Raw genomic sequence first — 10428 nt, 5'->3', positions numbered from 1 at the left:
TGTTTGCTATGCTGCACTGTTTCAATTTCTAATGAGATCAAAAGATATTCTCCAAATTGAAAACACTATTGTGTGACTAACCACAATGACATTTCCGCATTGCTGTCAAGATTAATTTCAAGAAGTGTGACTTGTGGGAATCTGAAACGAAAAAGAAACTGCTGCAGAAACAAGCGAATTTTGGAGTACCTGTGGGAGAAAACACAGCGCTGATGACGTTCTGAAATATTGCCTCTTAACGTCTCTCCAGAAATGCTGCTAGACCTGCTGAGGTTTTCTTGCAAGTTCTGTTTTTGTTTTAACTGAATGCCCATTTCATCCATCAGGATGATGCAGCCAGCCTCACGACGCACCGAAATTTTACACGTTTGGAAGCTGTGAAATGATTGGATTTAAACAAACCCAATAATGATTTACTCTTCCTCATCTCCACTAGGAAAGAGACCTGAGAAGTGAATTGCACAGTATCGTCCTGTCGTACTGGATGAGTGGTTAAGGCAATAGAATTGAAATTCATATGGCTTTCACCATGCAGCCTCGAATCCTACAGATGATGATGGAGAAATGACAATAATTGCGAAGAGAAATTGCTCCCTGACTTCGACTGGAAGAGTCAGCTTATAAACAAAAATGGGCAAATTGGGCATGGTCGGAATCTGCAACCCACTGCTTGTCAGGGTGCAGCAAGCAGAAGTTTCTACCGAAATTTGAGACGCATTGAGGTGTACACTTCTACCACCAACTTCGTTTGAAGCTGTGAACCAACTGTTGGAAAATGAGACAAGAACAGTCAGGGACTTGTGTTCAACTGGTGCAAACTTGTTCAGCTGAAGTGCATTTTCTGTGCTGCAGAAATCTTTGAAATGCTGCGTGAGGTGGTCGGAGAAACTGGCGGATGTGAAGCACATTAAACTGGTCTCATCCTGACATCTCTCCTGCTCTCGGAGATTTGTCTGTCTGTCCACCTGTGTGGACGAAAATGAGGATGATTTCCTCAGGGCGATTACCATACAGTGTGACCACGTCAAAGTTCAGTCCTATGATTGTGTCATTTATAGCACAGGGAGTATCTCATTGAAATTTACCCTGGAAACATCAGAACATGCAAGGTTAAGTGCCTCATGCTGGAAACTGGGGGTAGAGTAGATAAATATCCGGTCTCCCGCACTGCAGATAGGCGGAAAGGCCTTTTCCACGCTGAAAGAAATGGAAGAAAGAAGGAAATTGATGTGCAGCTAAAATGATCACAAATGAAAAAATAAAAGGGGATTCATTATGGAAACATACAGCATCATATTTCATTTTCCTTGAAAGTCTAGTGGTAAAGATACAGTACTCTTACTGCTGTGGCAATGGGAGATTTCCTCTGACGGGTTATGTTGTTGACAGCCTTCCCAATGCAGGGAATGTTGTATGGTGCTGGCAATTGATGGAGTTTTGTCACAAACACGATTCAGACTGGCATAAAACAAGTAAGTGCGAATCCTGGAAATCTGAATCCAGAACAGGAATTGACAGACAAATTCAGCCGGCCTGACAGCACCCGTGGAGACAAAGAGATTTAATGTTTCATATCGACAGAATCAGGTTACCTGTGCATTTTATTGTTTTAATTCCTGGGTAATTGCCATTTTCAATTCATGAATCAGCATACATATCAGAATCTCTCATTAGCTGACATACGTCATCTGTAAAATGAAAAATGTCATATCGGCTGTAATGCTGTTGCTGTTCTCCTGAGTTGGTGAAAGGCTGGCCTTACTCATTACCTTTATCTTGACCTTTCTGTCCATGAGCAACAACGTTGAATGGAGAGCTTCTGTTTTCAGTGTCTACCTTCGTATGCTTATTTTTTTGTCTCCCGTTGTCTCTCTGTACCATCTCACTCTCTTCTACATTCTCCCACTCTCTGTCTGTCAATATCCCTCAATTTCTATGCCTACTCTTGGAAAAGTCTGAAATTCGGTGGCTTTCTCCGCCTCTCCCCCAACCCGCCACCCTCCCCCACCCACCCCCCCACCCCCGCCGCCAGAGTGTGTAGAACTGGGCTCACAGTCTCCAGGTAATATCTCTGTCACTTAGGTCTGAGGTCAGGTGACATTTCTTCACTCAAACTATGATCATTTACAATTGTAATTAGAATTCATAACCGACCAGAAGAAAAGCAGTTTCTCTCCAATTATAGGATTTCAATGACGTCATTGCAGTTTGCCTAAAATTAATGAATGGTGACAGCAGACAATGAGAGCTGTCATCTCGCAATGGATGCGTTATTACCACAACATTTCCTGGCAAGCCTGCAGTGTCTCCTGTCTCACTTCAATATTTTATAACAAGACTTGCTCTGACAGCGAGAGACTAAAAGTAGAAGAGATGGAGAAATCATTGTTTAACAGAGTAAAGAATCCCGGCGTTGGATGAGCAGGATAGAACATTGACTAATGGGCCCACAGCAGGCGGCAGGGCTTGGTATCACCAACTAACAACGGGCTGAGCTCAGACACAAGAAGCATGCTGAGCCGTCACTTTCGCGATATTGGATCAACAATACGGCTTTTACAATAAGTTTATGTAATGAACTTTCAATGTACGGAACATTTGAGAGCATTTCACACCATACTCGCCTGGTTATTACCAGATGATTCAACTGACAAAGCCGCATACGGTGTTCTTCAAATCCATATGTGCATTTAATTAACTATTTGATCACAGTAACTCAGACTTCCTTGCAGTAGTAAAGCTGCTCGATGAGAATATATATCAACCTGTGCTTATGCAGGAAAGAACAGTTCACAGCTGGTCTTCCTTCACTGAAAATGCACCGAAAGAGGAAATCTCTTCTTGCTTTGCTTTCAAACTATTGCCTTCCCCTCTGTAATCTGGCAGGATAAAGAGGATGCACAGAGGGAATCTCATACCAAAAGATCAGGGTAATTGTGGTGAATTTACCAGGAGTGGTGTGTGAGTCGGTGTTAACAGTGGGTAGGAAGGGCTAATCCATTAGCACTGACATTGCGCCTTGCATCAACAGCATCAAACTCAATTCTTTCCTCACGTCTCCCATTCATCATAGACTTTCAGTTTATCCGACTCCCAATTCGAAACTTCTCACTTTTTCCCGAAAACTTTCGTGTTTCCACTTCGAAATTGCAGCCGTTTGAAACGAATTTCTGGAGTATGCACGTCACTCTTTGGGATCAGCTGCACTGCCCCTCCATAATTACTCGAGAGCTTGCGATAGTAAGTTACTTTACAGAATCGTGGAAGTACTCAGCACAGAAATGCATCCATGATGTCGCTCGGGAGGGAGTGCCGAGAATTAAAACAAACGACATTGAAGGAACAGTGAGATAGTTTCAGCTGAGAAAGGCGAGATTCTTAGAAGCGATTTGCGGTGACAGGTGTCTCGGGTATCTGCCGCAATTATCCTTCCAGTTGGATGCAATCAATTATCCTTCTCGTTGGATTGATTCTGGCAGATCCGCGTCTGTGCTCTGTGTGGAAGCAGGAAATAGTTTTCATTCAGATCAACCAAAAGAAGAGAAATAAATCTTTATTTCCTGAAGGCGAATTGGATCCAAGTCTATGCGATTCAAACTCAGACTCTGAAGCAGGAACTCCACTTATGCTTACAATAACCCTTGACCTAACCTATCCAAACTTTTGTACCTATTTTCTTTCTCCCCACATTTTGGAGCACCAGCCCTTGCCGTGAGTGGTGAAGGAGCTAACTAATCCCTCGCAGAAAAACAATTGGGGCAAGAGACCTATATATCTGTCGCGCAGTGGGTATTGCTTTGCTCCGAACAGACCGGGTTTGCTGTGTGGGACTGAAACTGTGTTCGATCACACACAGACGGGGTGTATCCGCTGCCAGCAGATGTGATTAGATTAGATTACTTACAGTGTGGAAACAGGCCCTTCGGCCCAACAAGTCCACACCGACCCGCCGAAGCGCAACCCACCCATACCAATTCACCTAACCTGCACATGGCCAATTCACCTAACCTGCACATCTTTGGACTGTGGGAGGAAACCGGAGCACCCGGAGGAAACCCACGCAGACACGGGGAGAACGTGCAAACTCCACACAGTCAGTCGCCTGAGTCGGGAATTGAACCCGGGTCTCTGGCGCTGTGAGGCAGCAGTGCTAACCACTGTGCCACCGTGCCGCCCACAAAGGGTTGGGGCGGATTCAGACCCATTCTGGGAAATAGACTGGATCAGGAATTCAGGGGAGCTTAGTCTCACAGAAAGAAGGCTGGAAAATTGGGTTGGGAAAGATATCAGCCATGATCGAATGGTCGGGCAGACTAGATGGGCTGAAAACTCTAACTATCCACCGATGCCTTCTGGTCCCTGGCCATCCGGAATCTAAGGAAATAGAAACAGAGTTTTTTTTTCAGTTCGAAGTCCTCCGGTCATAACTGGGTGAGGTGAGAGATGGAGCACGTCTGATGTAATTTTAGAGATTGGGAAAATGTTTGGAGAGGAAGTAATAAAAGAAGATCTGAGTATAAATTTGGAAGTCAGGAGATATTCAATAAAAAGGAAGGGTGTGTAAGGCAGAGGGAGATGGACATGGAGAAAGAAGTGTCACTGGTCATGAAGTCTTAACTCGATTTTCCTTTCCAAGGTTCTACCAGACCTGCTGAGATTTTCCCGCAATGTCTTTTGTTGGTACTGAAACAGAAGATGGGAGTGAGTTCCTGGATCAACCAACTCTCTGTTCTGTGGGCGTTTGAATTCCCCGTTCGACGAGATCACATCTCAGCCACGCGAAAACCTCACTATCCTGCCCCACCCCACCCCTGTTACTGACAATAAACTGTTCATTACTTAAACCCACGTGCATGCAACACCATCATTTTCCGAGTGAATTGGGAAAAGTTTAGGGAGAGTTCCGTTCGGTTTCATTCAGAGCATTCTAAATCAGTTACTTTTGTTACAGCACTATTTGACATGGAGCCGTCACTCTCAATCCCCCGAGCATGTGGCCATTCGCATTCCACTGCTCTGGAAATTTTGGTTGGTGCATGGTTGGAATGGAACCTCACGTTTTGAAAGGGACATTGTTTATCGTATATTCGGCTGAATTGATAAACGTGTCTCTGGCACCTCCGGTACAGTAGAAACAATTTTCACTCTGAAACCAACACATGATTAAAAACATTGGTAACAATGTGTCAACAAAATCTGCAACAGCGAGCGAATGCGCTCTTATGTGGGGTTGCAACATTGCAAATTGAATATATAGCTGTGAACCGATGAACAGATAATAATGCCCCGACATGAAACTGCATTTGCCAAGTCTTCTCCACTCTCTCATTCTATCGATACCTGTTTGCAAAATTCCACATCCTTATCACAATATGCTCACCCACCTATTGTGTATCGCAGCATTTCACTCTGCCACTTCCTCCAAGTCATTCAGTCAGATAAAACATTAAATCCGATGACAGAACAATCTGGATTTCTCTAAATATATCTTTCCAAATTTAAAACTGCTCATTAAACTCGATCCGGTGATTTCTGTTAAATAGACAACGGACAGACAATGCTGCTTTATTATCCAACACCGAGAAAGGCTTTCTTGTGCAATGGACTTTTACATAGCCCCTTATTGATTGCTTGCTAAAATTCAAATGTACTTTACTGAGCATCGTCCTTCACCAAGTCTGCAGGTCATGCAACCAAAGAAATCTGTCAGATTGTCATCGTGTGATTTTCCTTTCAAAAATGATGTTGACTCAGTTTGACTGTAATCATCTCTTCTAAACTTTCTGCTTTTCTTAATTTGCAATGGTGGTTCAATTTTCGAAATGACAACAAAGACATTTGAGCAGGTGGAAGCAATTTAACCCATCAAGTCAGCGACAAGTTTCAATGAGATCACGGTTAATTTGGTTAATCCTCAACTCCCCTTTCGGCCTCATCTCTATGGCCCTCGATTTCCGAAGTGACCAAATGTCTATCTTTCTCAGCCTTGCATGTATGTAGCCTTGACAAACATCTTTTGCAAACAACTTCACAGATTTGCTACCCTCTGAAAGAGACAATATCCTCCACACCTAAGTCTTCCTAATTGGCCCCTTCCGCTGTGAGGAGGCCTTCTGGTGCCACATTATCCCAGGTGTATATCAGAGCAGAAAAATCCCTCAAGGTCGGTCTGCACTGTCCAGTGCCAGCTCTGAGTGCTTGCAGCATTTTCTTTTTTGACTTTTGAATGAACAAATAGACCTGAATCTTCTTCAAAAACACTTCAGTGGCTGTAATTTCGCTGGCAGTGTAATGCGCTAGAAAGTCGAGTGCTTGATCACGAATATATCACTCTCAAAATGTTATCTCTTTTTCTCTTTCCACAGTTACCGCTAGATCAGTCGGATTTCTGCAGTATTCTGTGAATTTTCTGTTTACAAGTGCTGCATTTCATTAAATTCCTTCAATCACAGTCTTCTGGATACTGACCCTGTTCAGTGACAATACTTCCTCCTGATCGTCAATGTGCCAATCCCCACCGCTCCCTCCCCCATCAAGATAAACAGCTGCACAACAGGACCTCTGCATCTCCATTAATGATGACCGACTTGACACTGACATTTTTTACAAACCCACCGACTCCCACAGCTACCTGGATTACACCTCTTCCCACCCTACCTCTTGCAAAAATGCCACCTCGTATTCCCAATTCCTCCGCCTCCGCAGGATCTCCTCTCAGGAGGACCAGTTCCACCACAGAACACACCAGATGGCCTCCTTCTATAGAGACCGCAATTTCCCTTCCCACGTGGTTAAAGATGCCTTCCAACGCATCTTGTCCACATCCCGCACCTCCGCCCTCAGACCCCACCCTTCCAACCGTAATAAGGACAGAACGTCCCTGGTGCCCACCTTCCACCCTACCAACCTTCGCATAAACCAAATCATCCGCCGACATTTCCGCCACCTCCAAACAGACCCCACCACCAGGGATATATTTCCCTCCCCACCCCTTTCCGCCTTCCGCAAAGACTGTTCCCTCCGTGACTACCTGGTCAGGTCCACGCCCCCCTTCAACCCACCCTCCCATCCATGCACTTTCTCCTGCCACCGCAGGAACTGCAAAACCTGCGCCCACACCTCCTCCCTCACCTCTATCCAAGGCCCTAAAGGAGCCTTCCACATCCATCAAAGTTTTACTTGCACATCCACTAATATCATTTATTGTATCCGTTGCTCCCGATGTGGTCTCCTCTACATTGGGGAGACTGGGCGCCTCCTCGCACAGCACTTAAGGGAACAGCTCTGGGACACCCGCACCAATCAACCACACCACTCCGTGGCCCAACATTTCAACTCCCCCTCCCACTCTGCCGAGGACATGGAGGTCCTGGGCCTCATTCACCACCGCTCCCTCACTACAAGACGTCTGGAGAAAGAACGCCTCATCTTCCGCCTCGGAACACTTCAACCCAGGGCATCAATGTGGACTTCAACAGTTTCCTCATTTCCCCTTCCCTCACCTCACCCGAGTTCTAAACTTCCAGTTCAGCACTGTCCCCATGACTTGTCCGGACTTGTCCTACCTGCCTATCTCCTTTTCCACCCATCCACTCCACCCTCTCCTCCCTGACGTATCACCTTCATCCCCACCCCCTCACCCATTGATCCCTATGCTACTTTCTCCCCACACCCACCCTCCTCTAGCTTATCTCTCCACGCTTCAGGCTCACTGCCTTTATTCCTGATGAAAGGCTTTTGCCCGAAACGTCGATTTCGAAGTTCCTTGGATGCTGCCTGAACTGCTGTGCTCTTCCAGCACCACGAATCCAGAATCTGGTTTCCAGCATCTGCAGTCATTGTTTTTACCATCTTCAGTTAACTGTCTTGGCTGCAAAGAAAACCTCGGGAATCTCTCCAAATGCCAGGAAATCTCAACCCTGGACATGGTGCAAGGCAGAGGAGTGTTAAAGAGATTTTGGGAAAATATTATCAATTGTCAGGTGGAAAAAATGTTAAAGAGGCAAACCATATAACCCAGTCTCCAACATTGTGAATCTTCAGAAACTCTGTGAGAAATGAAATCCAAAATCAGAAACTGCTGACAAAAACTATCTGGTTTGGCAGTACCTGTGGGAGATTATTGAGTTCTGATGAAGTTGTTAAATATTGTCCACGATTATCTCTACATGGATGCTGCCAGACCTGCTGAGTTTTGTCGTGGAAAAAGTATAGAGAATCACCAGGAGAGTTCTTCAAGAAGTCGGTCTGTTTTTTTGCAAACGAAAAACCGTGACCCCGAGAAAGCAGATTCTCGAATGCTCTCGAACTTCATTGTCCATGGTTTTTTATACATTTTTCCCATGCTTTGTTTGCTTATCAGCATGTCTAAATATATTAATCAAAGTACCTCACACTCGCTACACAATAAACCAGTGATGTTAGTTCCCATCATCTCTTTAATTGTTCATTCTACTTAACGTTATTTTCATGTGAACGGTTAGATATTTAATGTCAGCTTTCGCAACAATGGTCTTTCATTCCAGACCCTACTTCATATTTTCCCGATGTCAAAATTAGTTATTTATTGTCAATAATCTCAATCAGGCTGACTCAATTAACTATTAATTTGACACTTAATGTCATTTCCCAAATATGTATGTTCCCAATCGAGTCATAATGATACTTAACAGGAAGCCTAACTTTACTAACTGTAATCTAATCTCACCATCGAGACCTTTCAGCGTCAACGTTCTTTGCTAATTAGTGTGAGAGAATTCCACTATTCTTATCTCATCCTGCATTCTACAGGCCCCTTGCAACAGATCGCCAGTGGGGTTCATGCTTTAAGCCTTCCCTTGCTTTCATGCTTTAATCCTTCCCTTACTTTCATGCTCTTTATTTTTCATAACAACATTTTGTCATTCTGACCAATGGCAGTCATTCCTGGCACTGGATATACTGACGGTGAAGGGTCAGTGATCAGAGCGGACTGTCCCTGTAGTTCTGCTCCCGACTCTCCACCTCCCGCTCTGTTAGTAAACTCTCAGTCTCCTGGGAATTGCATTGTTCCCAATTTTGCCGGATTCCAGGCCTTTAACCTTGGCTGAACAGACAGTCGATGGTCTGAGGAATGTCATTCCCAAACGTCTCATGTCCGAGGTAATAACAATTAATAACGATGTCTGTGCATCCTCCTCTCATATGTGAAAATCATTGTTGCGGACTGTAGGAACATTTATTGACCGACATTGAGGAGGTTTTGAACCAGATCAAACTCCTATGAGTTAAGAAGATGGTCGAGATCCCTTTTTCTTTTCCCCTGAAGGCAAATGTACGGCAATGCAATTCAATTGGTGAAACTTCCAGGCTTGAACCGAAACACAATTTACTTCGCACTATCGCTGTAACACAAACAAAAAAAACAAAGTGTGGACTAACCCAACTCTATTGGAAAACTTAACGAAATGAAACATCATTTAACTACGAAACAGTCAATGTTCGAATATAGTAACATTGCATAAACCATACAAAACTGGTCTTCCTGCTACCGGAATGTAATTGTGAAACTTGAACGGATGAGAAAAAGGTATAATGTGATGTTTGTAATTCTTAAGCTTCCAAATGGTTTTGAGGTGCGAATGTATTTTAACCTTGAAGAAATTTGACGCATTTAAACCTCCTTCCTGTCCACGATAGTGGCTGTTGAATCTGTTCCGAATTTCCAGCGGCTTCTGTAATTTTTTAAGGTTTCTGACGATAGCAATCTCTCACTTTTCGAACAAAACAAAACGAACCTTATGTTGCGAACAATATTCAAATAAGCAATGGGCAGCAGAGAGGAAAGCTTTCGAGCAACGCTGCCCGGATTGTCTCGGCAATTAACAGGAACCATCGCCATGAAAACCCAAAAGCAACCTGACAAATTCATTTCGCCACAGAATGCAACGTTGGTGCTCAAGACTTTTCCTTGCAAAACCACAGGAAAAGCCACAACACTGCGATGGCTGGGAATCGAATCCAGATCAATTGCTTGGAAGGCAGCTATGCTCACCACTACACCACCACCGCGCTTAGCTCAGCTGTTGTCCCTTTTCCCAAACACACATAACAAGGCCGTGATAGTCACCAACTGAACTGGGGCTGAAATCAAAACAAGAAATTGCTTGTAAAACCTCAACAGGACTGAAAACACCAGAATCAGAAGCCTTCAGCTCTTAAGAACAATCACTGGATCCAAAAGGTTCACTCCCCAGAAATGCTGCCGGACCTGCTGAGGTTCCCAGCAATTTTTGTGCTGTCTCTCAGATCTGCAACATCTGCAGTTCTTTGTCAAATAGAAAACAAACGTTGACCCATTGAAGGGGATAGTTGATCAGGTGATAGTCCTCTTCATCCACAGATATAGATGGGATGGAGAATAGGATCATAAAATTCTTACAGTGTAGA

General features: G+C 44.2%; 1 non-coding gene across 1 annotated transcript; it reads right to left on the bottom strand.

Moving 5' to 3' along the window:
* Positions 1–9978: 9978 nt before the first annotated feature.
* Positions 9979–10050, bottom strand: trnag-ucc (transfer RNA glycine (anticodon UCC)). The gene has a single exon. It is a non-coding gene; the product is annotated as a tRNA-Gly (tRNA).
* Between the last annotated feature and the right edge of the window lie 378 nt (positions 10051–10428).

Source organism: Chiloscyllium plagiosum, unplaced genomic scaffold (genome assembly GCF_037043375.1).
Source record: "Chiloscyllium plagiosum isolate Xiang-an unplaced genomic scaffold, Cpla_swu_hap1 HiC_scaffold_46, whole genome shotgun sequence".
Lineage (NCBI taxonomy): Eukaryota > Metazoa > Chordata > Chondrichthyes > Orectolobiformes > Hemiscylliidae > Chiloscyllium > Chiloscyllium plagiosum.
The sequence above is the reverse complement of the archived record's forward strand: the minus strand, read 5'-3'. Positions and strand labels throughout refer to the sequence as shown.